Genomic DNA, 24,685 nt, shown 5'->3' on the forward strand with positions numbered 1-24,685 from the left:
GTGCTATCGCACATTTGTACCTTCGCTTCCTTGCGAATGTGACTTTTTCTTTTTGGTGCCAATTTTCCGCATTCTGCTGTTTTCCCAAACTGTTTACCTTTCACACAGTCAGATTGCTAACGCAGCCCTCTGCACAGTAACTTCATCACTGACACACTCACAACATCACGCCAGCAGCTCCTGCTGTTCCCATCAATACCACCACACCGCACAACTGGTATCATAACTTTGCTCTCAACTTAAACATTTGTTAGTTCACCAAAGTGATATGAATGGTATGGTATGGAATGGTGCAGGAAGGAACTACGGATGCTGGTTTACACTAGATGCCAGAGACACAAAATGCTGGAGTAACTGAGTGGGACAGGCGGTATCTCCGGATGGAACATCCCTCGAGACGTGCAGTTTTGTAGGTTAGTCAGCCTCCGTCTTGTCGCCAGTGTGTAGGGAGTGCGTGGAACTAGCGCGAGAACAAGTGATCGATGGTTTGCCAAAGGTCCAATATCACTAAGTTAAATCGTGAAACTACAGATGGTGGAATCTTGCGAATAAACGCAATGTGCTTGAGTAACTCGACGAGTCAGGCAGCATCTCTGGGGGAGGATATGGATATGCAACGCTTCAGGTCGAGACCCTTCTTCTGCTTGAGTGTAGTAGGGGGAGAAAGATGAAGTGGTTGAGGCGGGACAAAACTTAGCGACTGATAGGTGGATGCAATCGAAGAGGATTTGATGGGAAGATGGGTGGACAAAGGTCAGGGTTGGAGTGAAATGTGTTTATTAGTTTATTGTCACGTGTACCGAGGTACAGTGAAAAGCTTTTGGTGCGTGCTAACCAGTCAGTGGAAAGACAATACATGATTACAAACCAGTCATTTACAATTTACAGATACATGATAAAGGCTATAACGTTTAGTGCAAGATAAAGCCAGTAAAGTCCAATCAAAGATAGTCCGAGGGTCTCCAATGTGGTAGATAGCAGGTCAGGACTGCTTGCTAGTTGTTGGTGGGATGGTTCAGTTCCTTGATAACAGCTGGGCAGAAACTGACCCTGAATTTGGAGTTGTACTTTTTCACACTTCAATACCTTTTTCCCGATGGGAGAGGGGGAAGAGGGAGTGTCGGGGGTGCGACTTGTCCTTGATTATGTTGCTGGCCTTGCCACAACACTTGAGTTTTTACTATTAGAGGTACACCATGGAAACAGGCCATTCAGCCCACCAAATCCATGCCGACCAGCGATCACCCATACACTAGTTCTATGCTACACATTGAGGACAATCTACAGAAGCCAATTACCCTACAAACCCACATGTCTTTGGAGTGTGGAAGGAAACCGGAGCACCCAGAGAAAACCCACGCCTTCACAGAGAACGTACAAACTCCAAGGCAGCAACTCTACCACTGTGCCGCCGTGTGCCCAACTTACAATGCTTGTTGTTTAAAACTATCCCCGCATCACGTGAGCGGTCGGGATGAATTGAAATCGTGTTCCAGGAAAAACAGACATCTTTGTCACTCGCATTACTTTTAGGAAAGGACTTTGAAAGTCACGGGCCTGCGGGTTTTATGGAGAACCTGGAGAAATTTAACGGTGATTGGAAACATTTCCTCCGACTCTCATAGCTACGATAGCACAACAAATCCAGTAAGATGGAGTGTGATTGCCCTACCTGTCCAGGTGATTTAACTTCCGTCCAGATGCATCAACCATTAGCGACGTGGCTCCCAACAACCACATTACCTCAGGATCCACCGCCAAGTTTGACATTCAGAAATCAAAGAACAAAATGCTTCCTTTCGGAAGATGAAAAAAGTCGCCATCAATTTTAAATGTGCTTTCCAAACACCAAAATATTAGTGAAATCTGAACCATTTCATGCCGTATTTCCAAAACCTTTTAGTTGTCACTCATGTTTGTTAGTAAGAGGATTCATGCATGTCCATTAGATTCACTGAATGGCAAGCCATGAAATAGTTTTTTCAATCCTCTGCCAATCCTTTTACTGCAAATTCAATTTTGAGCTGCCAAAATGATTTTTGATCTCCAATTTAAAGAAAAATGATCTATTAGAAATGTGTTCCCTAAGTGTTAACGTCATCTTTCATAGCCATAACATTATTATTTCTGTTCAAATCGTGTATAAAGCCATTCTTCAATATTGCTTTCAATAGTTTCTGCTTTCATTCATCAACACAATTTTTCTTTGCACGCTTCACTAAAGACAATCCCATTTTCCCCGTCACTGGTGTGGAGTTAAATTGCGCAGAGCAATTTTAGGGCATTCTATACTTTATAAGGCACCAAAAGCACGGGTGAACTACTTAAATGGCACAGTGGCGCAGCGGTAGAGCTACTGCCTCACAGCGCCAGAGGCCCGGGTATGATCCTGACTACGGGTGCTGTCTGCGCGGAGTTTTGCACGTTCTCCCCGTTACCTGCGTGGGTTTTCTCCAGGACTTTTGGATTCCTCCCACACTCCAAATGCGAAGAGATTTGTAGGACAATAGGCTTGGTATATTTGTAAATTGTCCCTAGTGTGTGTAGGATAGCGTTAGTGTGCGGGGATCGCTGGTCGACGCGGACTTGATGGGCCGAAGGGCCTGTTTTCGCGATCTCTGAACTAACTGAACGACATCAGACTGCTTTTAAGAATCAATATTTGCATTTGCAGAATTGTTTCCGTTGCAAAAGTATTCAACTATCCTCCTCATCACAAACCATGTTAAACCGGATGCAGTTACCTTTCAATATGTACGAAGGAACTGCAGATGCTGGTTTACACCGAAGATAGACACAAAATGCAGGAGTAACTCAGCGGGTCAGGCAGCATCTCTGGAGAAAAGGAATAGGTGACGTTCCGGGTCGAGACCCTTCTTCAGACGGAGAGTCAGGGGAGAAGGAAACTGGAGATATGCAAAGGTACAAAGAACAAATGAATGAAAGGTGGCATTGAGCAGTGACTGAATGGTTCAAACCAATTGAGCTAGAACTTGATCCTGAAACTCCAAACAAAGCAAGTAACTAGGAAATGTTCTACTTCAATAGATTGATCAGTGCAGAGAAAGTTACATTAGATTTGCAATCAGTGGTAGTAATGCCCTAATGATTCTATCACAATCAAATTAAAAGTTCCAGTGCAAGAGATTACTGATTTGGAACCAATTTGGGCAGCACGGTGGTGCAGAGGTAGTGTTGCTGCCTTGCAGCGCCAGAGACTCGGGCTCGATCCTGACTATGGGAGATCTCTGTATGGAGTTTACACATTCTCCCTGTGACCACGTGGTTTTTCTCCAGGTGCTCCGGTTTCCTCCCGCACTCCAAAGACATACAGGTTTGTAGGTTAATTGTCTTGGTAAAATTGTAAATTGTTAATGTGCGGGGATCGCTGGTCGGTGCAGACTCGGTGTGCCGAAGGGCCTGTTTCCGCGCTGTATCTCTAAACTAAGCTGAAACTATACAGTACGTTCCTTAAGTTGTGAGTCAGGTGTTAACAATGGGTTGACTGCAAAGCTAGTCGGGCAGACATTACTTTCTCCAGGGTTATTTGATCACCACGCAATCGCATTTAAACTGGACGTGCACTGTTACCACAGGGTTAGTGCAAAGCTAAATGACTTCACATCAACGCCGTACATACACCATGCACGCTCCTTGGAGTAACGCTACCAGTCATACTCTTTGCAGTAATTATGGAAACATTGTTAGTGTTGAAGGTAGACAAAAATGCTGGAGAAACTCAGCGGCTGAGGCAGCATCTATGGAGCGAAGCAATAGGTGACATTTCGGGTCGAGACCCTTCTTCAGGCTGATGTGGGGGTGTGGGATGTGGGGGGGGGGGTTGGCGGGAAGAAGAAAAGAAGAGGATGAGACAGTAGGCTGTGGGAGAGCTGGGAAGAGGAGGGGAAGGAGGGAGAAAACGAGGACTACCTGAAATTGGAGAAGTCAATGTTCATACCGCTGGGGTGTAAACTACCCGAGCAAAATATGAGATGCTGCTCCTCCAATTTGTGGTGGGACTCACTCTGGCCATGTAGGAGGCCCAGGACAGAAACGCCGGATTCAGAATGGGAGGGGGAGTTGAAGTGCTGAGCCACCGGGAGATCAGGTTGGTTATTGCGAACCGAGCGGAGGTGTTGGGTGAAGCGATCGCAAAGCTTGCGCTTGGTCTCACCCAGTGTTGTAGTAATCACTCCATTCTTGGATACTCAGCCATTGCGGTATATTTACAATGCCTTCTTTAAAAAGCTTAATGGAAATTTAATTAAATAACAAGTTTTGAAAACAAAATGTCACAGGATAATGTATCTCGCAAAATCTTACGTATCTGATATAACATGTTGTCATATAAATTTGCAACGCAATGAGAAAACAGAGAACCCTGGTTTATTTTTTATTTTTTGTTTTAATTTAATGAATTATAAATCCTAGTGTCTGTTCCCACAACCAAGGGCAGAATCGATACAATGTACAAACATCCCAAATGATGGTCACTTCATTAATAATAGATATAAAATTCTTTATTCTCAACAAATGACAGTCGGAACCTCAGGTGGAAATGTCAAAGGCTAAACAGCACAGCTTTAAATTGAAAGGGGCAAAGTTTAAAGGGCCTGTCCCACTTGCGCAACTTTTTTTTGGGCGACTTGCCGGCACCCGTCATAGTCATGGCAGGTCTCCAGTGGCGACCAGAAAAAAGTACGACTCTTTGAGCGACCATACGACCAAACTGGTGTCACGTGTCGACATGTCGCGGGGTGACGCCTGTACGGTTGTGAGTAGTCGCCCAAAGAGTCGTACCTTTTTCTGGTCGCCGCTGGATTTTCAACACGTTGAACATTTTCGGAGACCTGCCGCGACTATGACGGGTGCCTGCAAGTCGCTGAAAATTCACGTGTGAGACAGGCCCTTAATGGAGATGTGTGGGACAAGTTTTTACACAGTGGGGTTGTGAGTGCCCGCAACTTGCTGCCAGGGGTGGTGGTAGAGGCAGATATAATAATGGCATTTAAGAAGCTTTTAGATTTGCACATGAATATGGAGAGAATGGAGGCCGCTAAGATGAGTTTGTCTTGGCATTATGTTCGACACAGACATTGTGGGCCAAAGTGCCTGTTGCTATGCTGTACTTTTCTGCTCTCTGTTCTAAATGGGCCAATATCGACATTATGTGAGGCCATTTTTAAATGCTTTTGTATTCACGTGTTCATAAGTGATAGGAGCAGAATTAGGCCATTCGGCCCATCAAGTCTACTCCGCCATTCAATCATGGCTGATTTATCTTTCCCTCCCAACCCCATTCTCCTGCCTTCTCCACATAACCCCTGACACCCGTACTAATCAAGAATCTATCAATCTCTGCCTTAAAAATATCCATTTACTCGACCTCCACAGCCTTCTGTGGCAATGAATTCCACAGATTGATACGTTTTTCTGGTGATGGCTATGTACCTGTATGGATCGAATACTGAAAAACTGTTGCACTGAAATGTACACCAGCGTCGGGGTGACACGGTGGTGCAGCGGTATTTCGTGTTTTACAGTCTTACAGTCACAGCTCCGGGTTCGATCCTGACTGTCTGTCCGAGTGCTGTCTGTACGGAGTCTGTACAGCCACCCACTCTCTCTGATGGCCCCTCTCGTTCTATATAATGGCCCCCCCTCACTTTCTGACGATACCGCCACTCTCTCTGAAGCCCGCCCCCTTCAATGATGCCCCCCTTCTCTCTGACGAACCCCCACGACCCTCTCCCCCACCCTCAATGATGCCCCCCCCTTCTCTCTGACGACCCCCCCATCTCAATGACAACCCACCCTCTCTCTATGACCCCCCTCCCGCTCTCCAATGTTTCGGATTGAGAAGAAAACTTCCTCAATTATGTTTTTTTCTACAATACGAAGCAAATAAAAATGTATCTCGCCTTTCCTTATCTCTTGAAGGCGCAGTTTGATTGGCATAACATGACAACCTGCCTCCCTAAAAGATTTTTGATTAAATGTCAAACCTCTTCTGAAAATGGTAATTCCCATTGAGTATGAATGGTTCAATGCCAGGAAGCAATATAACTGGCTATTCAGTCACGGGGCCTTAAGATTGATTGCAGTGGAGGTAAACGATGCAAGTCAAAACTGAACAAGTTAGATACTCAATACCTGCGAGTGTAATGTTACAAGAAAGCTTGTGCGCATTAAATAGTTAACCATGGATAGAGAATATTTCCTATTTCTCAAGACTCTCTGGGTTGAATAGAAAAAAGCAAACAAACATGCCTTAAAGGTGAGATACTTGACCCTACCTTGTCCGACTAAATTGAAAAAGCAGGTTCAGGAAGATGTAACTCGCTGCAATATAAAAGGCAAAATCTCACTAAACAAATACGGTGTAAAGAGTTCACATTAAACATGGTCTCTCTGCGTGGTAACTGACAATCACGGGGCCAAAAATATCACCAGCGTTAAACTAACCAATCTCGGGGAAATGCTCTTTCCAGGGTTCGCTATAAATCGTAAAAATGACTGGGTATCGCAACGACAATAAGAAAAAAAATCACAGTATGGGCTTTTGATATACAATGACCGCATTATGTGAACAGAACAGGAATGGCTCAATAGATTGAGGAAATGCAAGTCACTGTACGCCCATAAACGGCGTCGAATCATCGAATTATGGCGGCCCTTGGGAAGAGCATTACATTGGGGAAAATATTTTCACATGTTCAGCATTTAAAGAACGTCAGGGCATGTGCTTTTAAATAAACATGCATTAGTATAATTAGCAGGGGAATTGTTTTTAGAAAATCCGTCAGATGTCGCCAGCTATATTTTAAGTTGTTAAGGGTCTTAGGTTTCGATGAAAAACTAATCATATACTTGTGGTATTTTGGCTGGAATCCCAGTTGCTTTGGATAAAGTGAAATTATGCCTGGGTCCAGAGTAGTTTCTGGTCAATCCAAACCAGACGGATGTTATAGTTATAGAGTTATTCAACGTGGAAACCCACGCCGACCAACATGTCCCAACTACCCTAGTCCTACCTGCCCGCGTTTGGCCCATATCCCTCCATATATCTGTCTAACTGTATCTTAAACGTTGCGATAGTCTCTGCCTCAACTACCTCCTCTGGCAGCTTGTTCCATACACCCACCACCCTTTGTGTGAAAAAGTTACCCCTCAGATTCCTAATAAATCTTTTCCCCTTCCCCTATGTCCTCTGGTCCTCGATTCACCTACTCTGGGCAAGAGAGTGGATCACCCTGGGCATGTTAATGGATTTGTTGACATTAGATTTTTTGTTGAAAGGAAGAGACCACTTAGACTCTTCGAATAGCAAATAGCCATTGGCCCATTGCATGTTGTAAGTCTTACCAGCTGGCCAAAGTTGGATTGGAATAACAAGGAACTGCAGATGCTGGTTTACCAAAGAAAGATGCAACATGCTGGAGTAACTCAACAGGACAGGCAGCATCTCGGGTGAGTTGGAATGGGTGATGTTTCGGGTCAGGACCCACCTTCAGGCAGATCTGTTCTCCAGAGCTGCTGCCTGACCCGCTGCGTTATTCCAACATTTGGTGTCTTTTTTGGCCAAAGTTAAATGTTGCCCAAAGTTGCACAGTTCAGTTTATTATATTGTCGCGTGTTCCGAGGTACAGTGAAAAGCTTTTGTTTGCTTGCTAACCGGTCAGCGGAAAGCCAATACATGATTACAATCGAGTCATCTGCAATGTACGGATACAGGTAGTTGAGTCTGGGACTATCCCATCGTTTACGAAACAGTTGGACAGGTAAATGGATAGGACAGGGATATGCACCAAGCGCATGCAGATGGGACTAGTGTAGCTGGGACGTTGTTGGCCGGTGTGGGCGAGTTTGGTCAAAGGGCCTGTTTCCACAATGTATCACTCTATGGCTCTATGACTCTATATGACGTGATAAGGGAATAAAGTTTCCCTCCAGAGCTGGTGGAGGCTCTGCCTCACAGCACCAAAGACCCAGGTTCAATCCTGACCTTGGGTGCTGTCTTGGTGAATTTTTCCATGGGTTTCACATAGGTTGCTCTGGTTTGCTGCCACAACCCAAAGAATATACAGGTTTGTAGATGAATAACCCTCTGTAAATTGGCTTGGGTGTGTAGGGAGTGGATATGAAGGTAGTGTTTAGTTCAGCTTACTTTATTGTCACTCGTACCAAGGACTCTGACTGTCTTTGCCTCTTGTAATTTTATAGTATCTTCATCAGACCCGATAGTCTGGCTCATGTGTCATCTTACAGTCTAATACTTGAAACATTAATGAGCCTGTCCCAATTAGGCTATTTTTTAGGTGACTGCCGGCGGCTGTCATAGTCGTATCAGGTCGCCGAAAAACCGGTGACTGAACCGCACTTAGACATAAAATTTGAAATAGAATTACATTGACAACAACAAAAAAACTGAAGTCGGCACTGGCGACAACCTATGCCAGCACCTACGTCAGGAGAGGTCAAGCCACGCTCATTGGCGTCAAACCCACTGTCGCCCACTGTCTCCGGAAATCTTTCAGCAAAATCCAGAAAGACGCTATGACTCTTTGAGCGACTGAGGAGACGACTCACGGCCATACAGGCGACACCCCGACGACCATGTGGTGACCGCCTAGCCGTCTAAAAAATAGCCTAAGTGGGACAGGCTCATTAAGCTTCGGATTTAATTTTTATATTAATCTTTAAACTAATCATCATTTTGATATATTTGTACCCATTTCTACAAACATCTTAATTGTTTGACAACTTTACTTTGTTTGACCTTTAATTACGTCTCAGTTTCACCGCAATTCTAGAAATGTTAACCAATCCTACCTTCAAATGGACGAAAACTATTTTGCGCTGTCGTCTCAGGATAGCACTCAAGATCTGTTCCAATGTTATGTAATAACGAAAGATGAGGCATGCCCTTAAAATCCTTTACTTTTAATCTTTGAAACAACCTAACCTTTGAGGTCTGTATCAGCGTTTCGGACACAGAAAGTTAAAAAAAAAAAAAATTTCCACCCATTTACTAATAATGAAATGATCTGTGTTCTGATCTTCTACTTGTCCGTTGTGTTTTAAGAGGTCATCGGAAGAGGAAAGATAATGAATGATAAACACTGCAGACAGGCTTCTTATTGAACCTGTTGGTGATCTATGTAAAGGCCAGGATAGTGCTTGTGTGGGTGAAACTGGAACAATGCTAACGAGGTTACAGAAATGAGCAATATTCCGTGGGAAATGTTGACCATTTTCAAATATTGAATGCACGTGTCACGATAAAGTATACGCCCGGTTACAGCTTCATTTATTCGATACAATTTCAACCAAGATTTATTTTGTTGATAAGATCTGAAACATAATTTGAGGTCAATCATGACTGAAATAATCAATTTAGTTCACAATAATAACATTAATCGTACAATTGCAATAATGTGAACTGATTTATTTTTGCACATACCCATGAATCATTATTTTATTAATACTATTAATCTGATTTTTGTTACTCCCTGCTGACCCTCAGAAACAGCCAAGGCCTTTGCTAGCACATGGCCATAGCAGCTTGATCAATGATTGTGGACAGCTGCAATGTTGATATTGTCTGTTTCTTTATTGGAATATTTCAGGGGTGAAATTAATATAATTAGTTTAGTTCATTGTCACGTGTACCAAGGAACAGTGAAAAGCTTTTTGTTGCGTGCTAACCAGTCAGCAGAAAGGCAATACATGATTACTGTCAATCCATTTACAGAGTATAGATACGTAAAGGGAATAACGTTTAGTGCGAGGTAGAGCCAGCAAAGTCAGATCAAGGATAGTTTGAGGGAGATCAAAGGGGTAGGCTGTAGTTCAGCACCGCTCTCTGGTTGTGGTAGGATGATTCATTCACTGTCCACTGTTCACTGAAAATTGTCCTGAATGTAAATGGCAGAATCCGGGGAGAGCTGATAAGAACCTGGAGTGAATAAAATGGGATTAAGTATGGGGGCGGCACGGTGGCGCAGCGGTAGAGTTGCTGCCATACAGCACAGAGACCCAGGTTCAATCCTGACTACGGGTGCTGTGCTGTCTGTGCGGAGTTTGTACGTTCTCACGGTGACCACGTGGGTTTTCTCTGGGTGCTCCAGTTTCCTCCCACATTCCAAAGATGTGCAGGTTTGTAGGTTAATTGGTTTCGGTAAAAATTGTCCCCAATAAGTGCAGGATAGTGTTAAGGGCCTGTCCCACTTAGGCGACTTTTTAGACGAGTGCAGGAGACCCTGCGCTCGCCTCATGATGGCGACATGGTCGCCACATGTTCGTTGGTGGTCTCTGGTGAGTCTACTTCACGGTCGCGAGGAGTTCCCGCATTCTGGGAACTAGTCACGGCCTCAGTATAGTCGCAGCAAATTTTTCATGATGGTGAAAATGTTTCTGCGACCAAAAACTGGTCACCATGGAGAAAATTGATACTTTGGCAATCGTAGATGCAGTTGTACTGGGGTCTCCATCTCGTTATAGGTAGTCTAGGTAGTCGTAGATAGTTTTAGTTAATCTCCTTTGCTGACCGGGCATTTTCATTGGGTCATTGGGGAAAATAAAAACGTAAGCACGAGTTTTCAGAAGCAAGGAAAACCGACCGGTAATGTTAAATGCCCATTAAATTTCACTGCTGTGTATCTCTGGCTTATTAAAAGTTGGCTGGCTTCTTAAAAGTGTCTCCACTCATTCTCCCCCCGCTTCTCCCCCCCTTTCTCCCCCCCTTCTCCCCTCTCCCCCCCCCCCCCCCCCCCCTCCCCCCCTTTTAAAGTACTTACCGTACACTGTGCTAGCCGTCTTAGCCTTGCTGTTCATCGCAGTGTGTGTCTGTATCACTTTGGTTTTGCACTGTGTGAATTTCAGACAGTGCTCCCCCGCTTTCCCTGGCCCCCGCCTTTGCGGTGCGTGTGTGTGTGTTCCGCTCTGATGGTCGCAGTTCCAGTTTGCGTTTTTTTTCAGGCGAGTTCCTCGTGCTTGAAGGTCGCAGGCAGTCCGCTGAAAAGTCGCCTAAGTGGGACAGGCCCTGGAGTGTAAAGGGCGATCGCAGACCAGTTTCCACGCTGTATCTCTAAACTCCAAACTGAGGATCAGTATAAATGGGCGCTTGATATAATTGGCACAGACTCGGTGATCAAAAGTGCTTGTTTTTTTCCATGCTGTATGACCCTATGAAAACAAGGAGATGGTCTTGAGAGATGACTGCAGTAAATTGTTGAGTTATGTGCGTAGACATTTTCAATCGGGGAAAAAAACATCTTTAGACAATCTCTGACTGGGGCCAGTGACAATGGACAATTTAATCACACTGCGAGATCTCTGTTATAGTTGAGCATTAATTAAGTCCTTTAACTCATACCCCAATGAGGACAAACAGCACACAAAAACCCAAATCATGACTAATTTTTTTTTGATTCCAATAAAATAAATGATTAACACTTGGCACAACTATGTTGAAATTCGGTGATAACTTAACACAATAAAAATTGTCATTCTCCAGTAAATCTATTAGCGATGCAGTGAAATAAATAAAAAATAAACTGTAAAGAAATATGAGATCATATTTATTAATATCATTGAGTAATACAATATCATATTTCTACATAACTAATGCAATTATGTTTCCATTCCTAATAAGCACAGGCTTATATAATTTATTATCTTTGCTGTAATAATGAGGGAGATAGCCCTAATGTTGTACAAAATAGATGTTTGTTGGTGTAAATTTATTTTTTGGAGTTAAGTCTTCTAATTAGAAAGAATGCTCTTAAATCTGACTTCATTTGGCCTCATACCATCAATCACAAAAAGGTTGGTGACTTGGTTACTGTGTCGAACGTGTATTGGTTTGGAATCGCTGTGGGAGCAGGGACTGAAAGGGTTAACAGACCACTTTTTTTTTATACTCGTTTGGAAAAGGGGAAGCTTTTTTTAAAAAAAAAAGCACAGAGCATAGTGGACCGGCGGTGATAAATATGTAAAGAGTACACAGGGAAACCTTTTGATGGATTAAGTTGGTTTTTATCCAGTTGCCTGAAATGGAGTGAGTTCGTTAGCTATTTCTTTTCCCCAGCTCGTTCTTCACCAATTAAATGTATGAAGTTGTGACCTAACTGAAAGCGCTTTGAAATTAATCATATTATCTGCAGTGCCTGAATCTGAATGTCTACACAACCTTCTCCATAAGATTCCATTATCTTAAACTATCACAATAATCCTAGCTCGGGGAAAGAGAAAGATTCAAACCTAATAGATCGCAAATCAGATTAATCCACAATCTAAGTGGCTATTACACTTGACACTGTCCTTGAACACCCAGGTGTAACCTTGAGATTCACATTTGCTAAGATGCTTCAATTGGATTGAGGGTCCCGGTAGGGTAGAGAGGGGGGCAGCTGGCCAAGTTTTACCTCAGCTCACTTGATGCCCTGTGGGAAAGCACTCTCAGGTGCGAAAAAGGACACTGGCCGACAGCTTACCATAAATAAATGCCATTAACAGAGCAAGAGTAATGAAATTTCATTTAATTTACCAGGAAGAACCTGGGGAGGGGGGAAGGGGGTGGGGGGTGGGGGGGGGGGGTGGGGGGGGGGGGGGGGGGGGGGGTGGGGGGGGACCGTACTAATGTAAAATAAAAGGTTTCCATAATAAAAAAGCCACCAGCAACCGACAAATATCCGTCTTTCAAACAACAGCGAGTCTTTTATTCACTGGAAAACAATAAGTAAAATAGTCATTGATGAAAAATGGCTTCCATTAACTAAAACAATCGCAAACAAAATAAATCATTTCGTGACCAAACCTAAAGATGGCATTTAAAAGATTAAGCAAAACCACATTATGATATCCTCGTTCAATATTTGAGAGCAACTAGATTACTTCTATCTTTAAAATAATTTGTAAATACATTTCACTAATGATGCTTGTTTTAAATTCAGCGTAATTAAATCTTGGCAGGAGATAACGATTTTCACTTTAAAAGATTACAGCAAAGTCAAGAAATTTTGGATTACAGAGTACATAATAACAAAGATATTATGGAAAGGGAATATGTTTGTCCAGGGATTTTCCTGTGTGCCACATTCTTTGTGCTACGCAATAATATTATGTTGGAAAATGTATCGTGCCGAAGAACGCTGTCAGGGGTTATGGGGAGAAGGCAGGAGAATGTGGTTGAGAGGGAGAATGCCGTTGAGAGGGAGAGATAGATCAGCCATGATTCACGGGCGGAATAGACTTGATGGGCCGAATGGCCTAATTCTGCTCCCATCACTTATGTTGTACTGTACGTCGCGAACTCACGATTTTTCCACCAATGCACAGCATGTTCGTATGCGCACTGGAACTGAATTTAGGCATCAGTCCTGTGATATTCACATGGGCATTGGTAAGACTGGGTACAAAATGCAAGCTTTCACTAAGAATGTGCCAACTGTGCTGAGGTGACTTAAGGTGTCACGATACATGGAGTCTATACTGCAAGGACTTTAAGTTAAAAGCTGAAATATCACAGTGGTCTTTTCACAACTTCCTGACCCTTCTCACAGCCATTATACAAACTCTCCTCTTCCCTAATTGTGACTCTGACATCCCAACAGCTGGTTGTGGGTCAGTTTAGTTTATTGTCACGTGCATCGAGGTTGCGTGCTATCCAGTCAGCGGAAAGACAACACATGATTACCATCAGGCCATTCACAGTGTATAGATACATGATAAGGGATCAATGTTTAGTGCAAGGTAATGCCAGCAAAGTCAGATCAAAGATAGTCTGAAGGTCACCAATGAGGTAGATAGTTCAGGACTGCTCTCTAGTTGTGGGTAGGATGATTCAGTTGCCTGATAGCAGCTGGGAAGAAACTGTCCCCTCTCATTATGATCAGATCCATTCCTCATGTTCCCCATCATAGTTTCCCAAATCCCAATACATTCTTCCCTCAAACTGATGGCCTGTATATGTAGTGTTTAAGAGGGAACTGCAGATGCTGGAGAATCGAAGGTTACACAGAAAAGCTGGAGAAACTCAGCGGGTGCAGCAGCATCTATGGAGCGAAGGAAATAGGATGTATCTCCCCATAAATGTCTCTGTCGCATCCTTCCCCCGCCCTGAGCCATGGATTGGACCTGCACCTGCCTCCTGCCCATGGACTTGTCTCAGATCAGATTGTGTATGGAGTAATTGAGGAATACAGTGTGGAAAGAAGCCCTTCGTGGAACTCATTGCCACAGACGGCTGTGGAGCCCAAATCATTGGGTATTTTTAAAGTGGAGATTGACAGCTTCTTGATTAGTAAGTGTGTAAAATGTTACAGGGAGAAGGCAAGGGAATGGGGTTGAGAGGAAAAGATAGATCAGCTACGATTGAATGGTGGAAGAGACTGGTTGGGCCGAATGTTTTCATTCTGCTCCTATCTTCTTCTTCTTATCGAGTCAACGCACAAGATTAGAAGCTGTTCAGCGAGAGCTGAAGACACGTCTCGGCATCTGCACAATGGTGTCCGTCTTGTCGCTTCTTGTGCGTGGCGGTGGAGACAGGGCCGCGACGTGAACGCTCTTCCCTTGACCCCATTCTGCTCCTATGATTTATGAACTAATGCGGCTGCAAGCAAGATGTTTCATTGTAACTTTGCCTCCCTTGTACTTTAGCCTATGACAATAAACTTGACATTAAAAGTCAACTTGACTTGTAAAGCTTTGTTGTGTACCAATTGGCAGTCAAATATCGAATATTATTAAGGTATTATGGTTTTCAACTCATTTGTAAAAGGTCTTTGAAATATCCCAGTCTCACGAAGCATACGACATCATGAAATGCTATCCCTCACTCTGAGAAAACAAGTTCAACATGTTCAAAGACGGACACAGAATGCTGGAGTAACTCAGCGGGACAGGCAGCATCTCTGGAGAGAAGGAATGGGTGATGTTTTGGGTCGAGACCCTTCTTCAGACTGAGACTAGAGATATGGAAGGGTACGGTATGGAAAGGCAGGTACAGGATACTGAGTTGGATGATCAGCCATGATCACATTGAATGGCGGTGCAGGCTCGAAGAGCCGAATGGCCTACTCCTGCACCTATTTTCTATGTTTCTATGTACAAAGACTATGTGAGGTGTGAAAAGGATCAAGGAAATATACCGTGGTTCATTGTCAGCTGCTGAGGGGAAGGTGACTACGAGGCAGACAAACAGTAAAATGCATCAGGAGGACAGTAAAGTTAGTTGGAGAAATAGGGGGAGGGATGGAGAGAGAGGGAAAGCAAGGGTAACATGAAGTTAGAGAAATCAATACTCACACCGCTGTACTTTAAATAGTACAGCAAAATATCAGATGCTGTTCCTCCCATTTGCGTTTGACCTCACTCTGACAGTGGAGGAGGCCCAGGACAGAAAAGCCACTCTTACTATCAAATGAGACAATGAGATTGTGTTAAAGAGGGAACTGCAGATGCTGGATAATCAAAGGCACACAAAAATGCTGGAGAAATTCAGCGGATGCAGCAACATCTATGGAGCAAAGGAGTTAGGCAACGTTTCGGGCCGAAACCCTTCTTCAGACAATGAGATTGTTGGCTATGTGGGAGAAATATTTTACCTTGGCAAAATTCTGGAGCATTGATCCAAACTTAAATGCCATTGTATTGATGAGATAAAATCTTTTAATTAGTCAATTGACCATGGACAATACAATAAGCAATTTACTTGCCTTGTATTAAATATGGGGAATGTTTATTAATTGTCGCTGCTTGTTTCTGAATTCCCAGAAGATATCCATGAATCCGAGAATGGATTTTTTTCCTCCATTTACACGCACAAAATAAATATAATAAGAACTAGTAACTAATGGCAATAGCAACTAGAATAAAATTGCATCTTATCTTCTGTAAGTGTATGAACTGATGAGTGAGAAGGTCATTGAAAAACAAATGGATAAAAATTTAATTTAATTTTGTTTATATTCCTGCAGTGGAAAGAATTCTCTGTCAGGATCAATATTTTATTGCCTGGTCCTAAATGCCCAGAACAGCATCTTCTCACCCATTCTGGTGATCTCAACCATGAGATGGTTCCTGTTCAATATTAGAGAGGTGTATAAGTTCATGAGAGGATTAAATTGGCTAAATGCCCAGAGGAGAGGAATCGAGAACCAGAGGACAAAAGTTTGAGGTGAGGGGGGAAAGATTTAATGGGAATAGACAATAGACAATGGACAATGGACAATAGGTGCAGGAGTAGGCCATTCGGCCCTTCGAGCCAGCACCGCCATTCAATGGGATCATGGCTGATCATCCCCAATCAGTACCCCGTTCCTGCCTTCTCCCCATATCCCCTGACTCCGCTATCTTTAAGAGCCCTATCTAGCTCTCTCTTGAAAGCATCCAGAGAACCTGTCTCCACCGCCGTTCTGAGGCAGAGAATTCCACAGACTCAACACTCTCTGTGAGAAAAAGTGTTTCCTCGTCTCCGTTCTAAATGGCTTACTCCTTATTCTTAAACTGTGGCCCCTGGTTCTGGACTCCCCCAACATCGGGAACATGTTTCCTTCTAGTGTGTCCAAACCCTTAACAATCTGAGGGGCATGTAAGCAAAGCGCTAGGTTAATTGTTCTTTCAATACCAACTAGCTCTTTGTGAATACCACTGTTTATCACTGTCTGAAGAAGGGTTTCGGTCTGAAAAGTTGCCAATTTCCTTCGCTCTATAGATGCTGCCTCACCCGCTGAGTTTCTCCAGCATTTTTGTCCACCTTCGATTTTCCAGCATCTGCAGTTCCTTCTTAAACATTCAGCCACTGTTTTTATCGTTTAGTTTGGTTTATAGATACAGCGAGGAAACTGGTCATTCGGCCCACCAAGACCAGCGATCCCCGCACATTACACCACCTACACACACTAGGGACAAATTTCATTGATGCCAAACCAATTAACCTACAAACCTGTACGTCTTTAGGATGTGGGAGGAAAGCGAAGATCTCGGAGAAAACCCACGCGGGTCACGGGGAGAACGTGCAAACTCCGTACAGACAGCGCCCGTAGTTGGGATCGAACCCGGGTCTCTGGCGCTGTAAGGCAGCAACTCCACCCCCGTACCACCATGCCACTCTTGTATAATGGTGCGTATAGCAGCTACTAAAATTAGGTACCCCACTTTGAATACATTAATTTTGAGGAATGTTTATCCGATGCCAAGAATTCCTAAGAAATATTGTTCTCATGAATGATTTTTCCAGAAACTATTTTTGTTCCTTTTATGGGCGTGACATTCAGTGCATTGCGTTGTAGAGTGAGCAGCTGTTTCTTTTTAGTTTACCAGCTGAACAGCAAACATTTTCTCAGCAGCCACACTGTTACTCATGTTATGGGCAGCAATCACCACGGCTAGAAGTCGTGGAGTCATACGGCATGAAAACAGGCCCTTCAGCCCACCTAGTCCATGCTGACCAAGATAGCCCATCCAAGCTAGTCCCATTTGCTCTCAGTTTGGCCCATATCCATCTAAGGTCATAAGGTCATAGGTGATCGGAGCATAATTAGGCCATTTGGCCCATCTAGGGGAGCAGAAATAGGCCATTCGGCCCATCTGCTATTCTCCGGTGACCGAGTGGGTTTTCTCCGGGTGTTCCAGTTTCCTCCCACACTCCAAAGACACGCAGTTTTAATCGGCATTGGTAAAATTATAAATTGTCCCTGGTGTGTGTAGGATAGTGTTAAGGGCCCGTCCCACTTGGAGATTTTTTTCACCGTCATATCAGTGCGGCCAAAATATTTTGAACATTTCAAAATCCAGTGGCAACAAAAAAAATGTTGCGACACTTGAAAAAACGGCGCGCATCAAACGTAATCACGACGCATCACGAAGCATCACGCCGCTCTACCCAGGCCTTTCACTATTCGGTAAGTTTCATTGAGAACCCCCTCATCCTTCGAAACGTGATTTTTGGAAATAATATGCGATGCGGTTGCTAATGTACACAGTAACACAAACCTTGCATCTTGTCCCACTTGCTGGCAACTTTGGAGCATAATTTTGATCCAAGCACGTACTCTGTCCATTTCTGGCAGTAATTTGCATTAGTTATGTGCGCTGAAATTATATTTATGTTTGATGTGATTGACTAGCAGTGCGATTTACAGTTTGTGACATAAAAGAACGTTTTAATATCTCATTGCAATAAAAGACAACTGAAATGGCATTCAGACAATGTAAATTGCCAATATAAAAGAAAGCCTATTTTATGCCTCATGTCTGTCTTCAATTTGTATTTAATTATACTTTTTTTCTAATGACACTTTAAAGTCTACTTCTGGTTGTTTACAACCCATGGTGACATCAATGTCTGAAAATGAAAAGATAGCACATTTTTTTAAGGTGTTCAAAGTTAAACACTGAACCAAGATTCTATTAAATCAATCATGTCATCTTATAAAGCATATTTGTAAAGATACTGTTTGATACTATTAGCTGATATGACTGTAAATAGATTTAGTGTTCTGTCTCTGGATATGTTACTCAACATGTATATTTTTTTAATGTGCATATCAAAGCTTTAGCATGCTACATTTAGCTTTCATATCTTTATGAATATCCATTTACTTGCCACTATTTCCGTTCTATTAATGTCACATTTTGTAAGCGACAACAAGAATGATGTGTATTTTCACAGCTCTTCATAGAGTCAGAGTCATAGAGTGATACAGCATAGAAACAGGCCCTCCGGCCCACTTTTCCCACACCGGCCAACATGCCCCATCTACTGTACACTAGGGTGGTGAATCTGTGGAATTCATTGACACGGAAGGCCGTGGAGGCCAAGTCAATGGATATTTTTAAGGCAGTGATAGATAGGTAGATAGTAATGCCCCTGTCCCACTTAGGAAACCTGAACGGAAACCTCTGGAGACTTTGCGCCCCACCGTGCGGTTCCCGGAGGTTGCAGGTGGTTGCCGGAGGTTGCAGGTAGTGGAAGCAGGTAGGGAGACTGACAACAACCTCCGGGAACCGCACGGAAACCTTGGGTGGGGCACAAAGTCTCCAGAGGTTTCCGTTCAAGTTTCCTAAGTGGGACAGGGGCATTAGATTCTTGATTATTTCGGGTGTCTGGGGTTATGGGGAGAAGGCAGGAAAATGGGGTTAGGAGGGAACAATAGATCAGCCATGATTGAATGGCAGAGTAGGCTTGATAGGCCAAATGGCCCAATTCTGCCCCTATCACTTATAAACTAGTCCCATGTGCCTGAGTTTGGCCCATATCCCTGTAAACCTGTCCTAAATGTTTCCTATATACACTATATACACTCCTAAATGTTTCCTATATACCGATATAACATCCCAAGATGTAAGTGCATTCAAACACATGTGACACTGCAGGTGGGGAAATAAAACTTGGACAAAGAATTTTAAAGGAGAAGATGGTTACAGCAGATTCTCAGAGAGATTTTTGATTCAATAGTTTGTATTAAAAAAATCCATTGAGTCTTATTCTTGCGTATGGCGTGCAGAGCCTAAAGTTGTAGGACAACTTGTTCCATTTGATTGTGCACGCCAGGTTGATTGCATGCATTGCAACAGGACGGGCCACGTGAAGGTTGCAATCTCCCACCCCACCCATTGAGCTGAAAACTAACTGCTTCTCACTCCACTGATGATGTCTGACTTTCTGATTATTTCCAGCACCTTACCTTTTGTATGAAGATGGTAAATCACATGTACTGGTGCACTGAGTCAGTGAAGGGCAGCAGATATAATTCGGGTCTCAGGTGCTGTAAGGTAGCAACTAGTGCTGCGCCACTGTGCCGCACAATATATTGAAAAATCTTAAATGCAAGACTTGTGTTATTTATGCTGATTGTTTTCTTTGGAGCAAAATAATGATAAATTAGACTCAAGCATATATAGATATCAGATTTGAATTTATCATTCTTTCTGTTACAGAAGGTATGTAAACACAATGGCGGCATGATGGCGCAGTGGTAGAGTTGCTGCCTTACAGCACCAGAGACCCAGGGTCAATCCTGACCACGGGTGCTTGTCTGCACGGAGTTTAAACGTTCTCCCCGTGACCCGCGTGGATTTTCTCCGGGATTTCCGGTTTCATCCCAAACTCCAAAGACGTACAGGTTTGTGGGCTAATTGGTTTGGTATAAATGTCAATTCAATTCAATTCAATTCAATTCAACTTTAATGTCATCGCACAAATACAAGTATGAGTACAACGAAATGCGGTTTTGCGTCAGTCCGTAGTAGTTGTGCATAAAGAAATTAAAAAAATAGAAAGAGAGAAGATACAGAATAATCAAAAAATACAGAATAATTAAACAATGGGGACGGAGGGACCGGAGAAATCTATCGTCGGGACTCCGAGTTCAGCAGTGTGATTGTGTTGTTATAGAAGCTTTTCCTCATCCTACTAGTACGTGACCTGAGGCTCCTGTACCGCCTCCCTGATGGGAGGAGAGCAAACAGTCCATGGTTGGGGTGTGAGGGGTCTTTGATGATCTTCCCAGCCCGTCTCAGACACCGTTTTCGGTGGAGGGCATCCATGGCAGGGAGCGGGGCACCGATGATGTGCTGCGCGGTTTTCACCACCCGTTGTAGTGCCTTCCTGTCCGCAGCAGTGCAGCTGCTGTACCATACCGTGAAGCAGGTGGTCAGGATACTCTCTATGGTACAGCGGTAAAAGTTGGTCAGGATCCGGTCTAATTGTTCTGCAGTGTGTGTAGGATAATGTCAGTGTGCGGGGATCGCTGGTCGGCGTGGACTCGGTGGGCCGAAGGGCCTGTTTCCGCGCTGTGTCTCTAACCAAAGCTAAACTAAAATTCTAATGTGTGAAGTTGTTTGTTTTATTCTGCTTATTACAATAGTGCACAATGATAGTGGCGTGAAATGTTGGTGACATCAGCATCTTTGGATAATATGGAGCTTAATTAAGCAACAAAACTGCTGTTGCAAACTTCTGCAGACAAGCCCGTGGCCATATATTGCCAATGTGTTTTGCACAAAATCCATTCCTCTCTACATTTCTTTTGAGATGTGTACACATGCTGCGTGATTTACCAAGTTTAGTAAGCATTAATTGAATTCTATTGAAAATTAAGCTGAAGCCATCATTAGCTTTAAAAGCCTTTGGTGTTTGCATGACGTCTGTTACAGAAAGAATTCAAGCCTTCTATTGTCCCATCCATCACAAATTGGCTCTTCTCTCCACGTTCTATCACTCACGGTAAACAGATAAAACAAAGAAGAAAGTAGTTGTCTTTCACAGTAATTCTCCAATAGTTTTTAGTTTTGAGTCATACAGAGTGGAAACAGACCTTTCCACCCAACTTGCCCACACCGACCAACATGCCCCATCTACACCAGTCCCACATGCCCGCCTTTGGCCCATATCCCTCTAAACCTGTCCTATCCTGTCTAATTGCTTCTTAAACAAAAAATAAGGTGTGGCATTTTTGGTAGGAAGAACATGAAAAGGCAATGAAGAATTCAGGATACCGTTCTACAAACATCCAAGCTGAGTGAAACCTGGGAGTTTTGTGTACATATCATAAGGTCCTAAGGTCCTAAGTCATAAGGAAAAGGAGTAGAATTAGGCCATTTGGCCCATCAAGTCTACTCCGCCATTCATAGAAACATAGAAATTAGGTGCAGGAGTAGGCCATTCAGCCCTTCGAGCCTGCACCGCCATTCAATATGATCATGGCTGATCATCCAACTCAGTATCCCGTACCTGCCTTCTCTCCATACCCCCTGATCCCCTTAGCCACAAGGGCCACATCTAACCCTCTTAAATATAGCCAATGAACTGGCCTCAACTACCCTCTGTGGCAGAGAGTTCCAGAGATTCACCACTCTCTGTGTGAAAAAAGTTCTTCTCATCTCGGTTTTAAAGGATTTCCCCCTTATCCTTAAGCTGTGACCCCTTGTCCTGGACCTCCCCAACATCGGGAACAATCTTCCTGCATCTAGCCTGTCCAACCCCTTAAGAATTTAAGAATATCTAGCCTGTCCAACCCCTTAAGAATTTAAGAATATCTAGCCTGTCCAACCCCTTAAGAATTCAATCATGGCTGATCAATCTCTCCCTCATAACCTCATTCTCCTGCCTTCTCCCCATAACCTCTGACACCCGTACTAATCAAGAATATTGCTATCTCTGCCTTAAATATATCCACTGGGCCTCCACAGCCTTCAGTGGCAATTAATTCCACAGATTCACCACCCTCTGACTAAAGAAATGTCTCATCTCCTTCCTAAAATAATGTCCTTTAATTCTGAGGCTATGACCTCGAGTTTTAGACTCTCCCACTAGTGGAAATAGATCTCCAGAGATGCTGCCTGTCCGGCTGAGTTACTCCAGCATTTTGTGTTTATCTTCCTTGTGAATCAGCTTCTGCAGTTCCTTCCTCCTCTTCCCATAGAGTCATATGGATCCTACTAAGCAGAGTCAGTACCTCCTCCATAGAGTTGTGAATCTGTGGAATTCTCTGCCACAGAAGGCTATGGAGGCCAATGCACTGGATGTTTTCAAGAGAGAGTTAGATTTAGCTCTTAGGGCTAAAGGAATCAAGGGATATGGGGAAAAAGCAGGAACGGGCTATTGATTTTAAATGATCAGCCATGATCATATTGAATGGTGGTGCTGGCTCGAAGCGCCGAATGGCCTACACCTGCACCTATTTTTCTATGTTCTACGTTTCAATTAATCAGTTCTAATTTATCAGCCAAGTATGTTTTGCAACATACGAGGGATTTCATTTGCCATATGGCCATACTAATAAAAAGCAACAGAACACACAAAATACATTTTAGCATAAACATCCACCACAGTGACTCCTCCACATTCCTCACATGCCGATGGACGTTGCCACCAGGAAGATGAACATTTCTCCACGGTGTTTAAAGTGGTCCAAGACAATGACACCTGATCCACAGGCTCCGAGGAGCATGAGAGGAAGTGAGAACATTCCCTGAAGCATCGTACCAGAAGCTCAAGATTCAAGATTCAAGAGAGTTTATTGTCATGTGTCCCTAATAGGACAATGAAATTCTTGCTTTGCTTCAGCACAACAGAACATAGTAGGCATGAATACAAAACAGATCAGTGTGTCCATATACCATTATATAAATATATACACACATGAATAAATAAACTGACAAAGTGCAAATAACAGATAATGGGCTATTAATGTTCAGAGTTTTTGTCTGAGCCAGGTTTAATAGCCTGATGGCTGTGGGGAAGATGGTGGTTTATTCATCAACCGTCTTTCAAGTTGTCTTTCCCCAAAGCACCATCTTTTATGGATAATGAAAAGTTCAGAGAAACTTCAAAGTGTGTGTGTTTGCCCCAGAATATTGCAAAGGGGACCGGCAGATACCATCGTAATACATCTGAGAGTGAACCAGCTGCCAAGAAACATGCACCCTTCACAATAACGTAAAACATTTTAAAGTACTTTATATTGAAAAAGGACCAATAATGTTTTCAAACCCAAAACGTAACTGAATTGGACATTTTCAGTTGATGCAGGGTTGATTTTCAAGTCCAATAGGTACTTGGAGTGACAATATTTATGTTTCCATCTTATCTTTCCTTTGATTTTTCTTGGCACATTTTGAAAATAAAAAAACTCTTTATTGTTATCAGTTCAGTTTGATAGAGGAGCAAAAGGAATTTTATTTTTGAAAGGTGTATCATGGGAATAAGAACATCTGTGCTATTTGGGTCTTTCCCGAAGTTTACTGGAAAAATATTACTTGCAAGTCGAACGAGACCGATTGTGATCCTCAGCACGGTGAGTGCAGGAAGAAAAATGAAAAGTTCTTTTTAAATTGTGCTTTTCATGGCCACAGGAGATCCCGAAGGAATACTTGTGAAGAGTAATCTCTGTTGGAGCAGAGGGAAGCCGGCAGCACGTTTGGAAATCAGCACAAGCTCGGATATCAGACATCAGGTCGTCTGTGCTGAGATGTGGCCCATTGTTCAGGGTGTCGGGACAACTCCTGTCCTTATCGTTCAACCATGATGTACATTCCCTCAACTTGAGAGCATGGCCAGGACCTCTGTTCATAGTCTTTCTTCCAAAGGCATGGCAGGTATCCCTGAAATATATGTGTGTGTGTGTGTGTGTGTGTGTGTGTGTGTGTGTGTGTGTGTGTGTGTGTGTGTGTGTGTGTGTGTGTGTGTGTGTGTGTGTGTGTGTGTGTGTGTATATGTGCACGTGTGTGTATGCGTATGCACGTGTATGTATATGTGCGTATGTGTGGGTGGATATATGTATATATATATGTGTATATATATATATGTTACATACACACACACACACACACACACACACATACATGTATATAATATATACATAATATATATGTGTGTATGTAATATATATATATATATATATATATATATATATATATATAGTCCTTTATGGAGGACGCTTGTGTGTGACTTTGTTTAATGTGGGGAGACTGGTGCACAGACAGCCACCCCACATTCCTTGACAGATCTGGGTCAGGATCTAGTGGCATGGTGTCCAAGACGACCGGAGACCCTTTTCTGCTGCAGCCTTCATCCGCCTTCCCAGACGTTGTGACGCTCCACTAAGGTCAGCCATCGTCCTCCGCCTGTTCCACCATTGAGGTCCTGGTTGGATTGCTCTTTGTCAGGGACCTCCCC

The 24,685-nt window shown here is 43.3% G+C and overlaps 1 long non-coding RNA gene across 1 annotated transcript in view; it reads right to left on the minus strand.

Annotated features, from left to right (window-relative positions):
- LOC129712556 (uncharacterized) overlaps positions 1-24,685 on the minus strand; it is a 378,151-nt gene that overhangs the window by 45,808 nt on the left and 307,658 nt on the right. The window contains exons 5-7 of the long non-coding RNA XR_008726088.1: positions 10,800-11,187; positions 6,297-6,342; positions 1,673-2,906 (exon numbers count right to left, since the gene is read on the minus strand). This is a non-coding gene — a long non-coding RNA (uncharacterized LOC129712556). The remainder of the gene's footprint in view (positions 1-1,672; positions 2,907-6,296; positions 6,343-10,799; positions 11,188-24,685) is intronic.

This window comes from Leucoraja erinacea, chromosome 33, assembly GCF_028641065.1.
Source record: "Leucoraja erinacea ecotype New England chromosome 33, Leri_hhj_1, whole genome shotgun sequence".
NCBI classification, from domain to species: Eukaryota; Metazoa; Chordata; class Chondrichthyes; order Rajiformes; family Rajidae; genus Leucoraja; species Leucoraja erinaceus.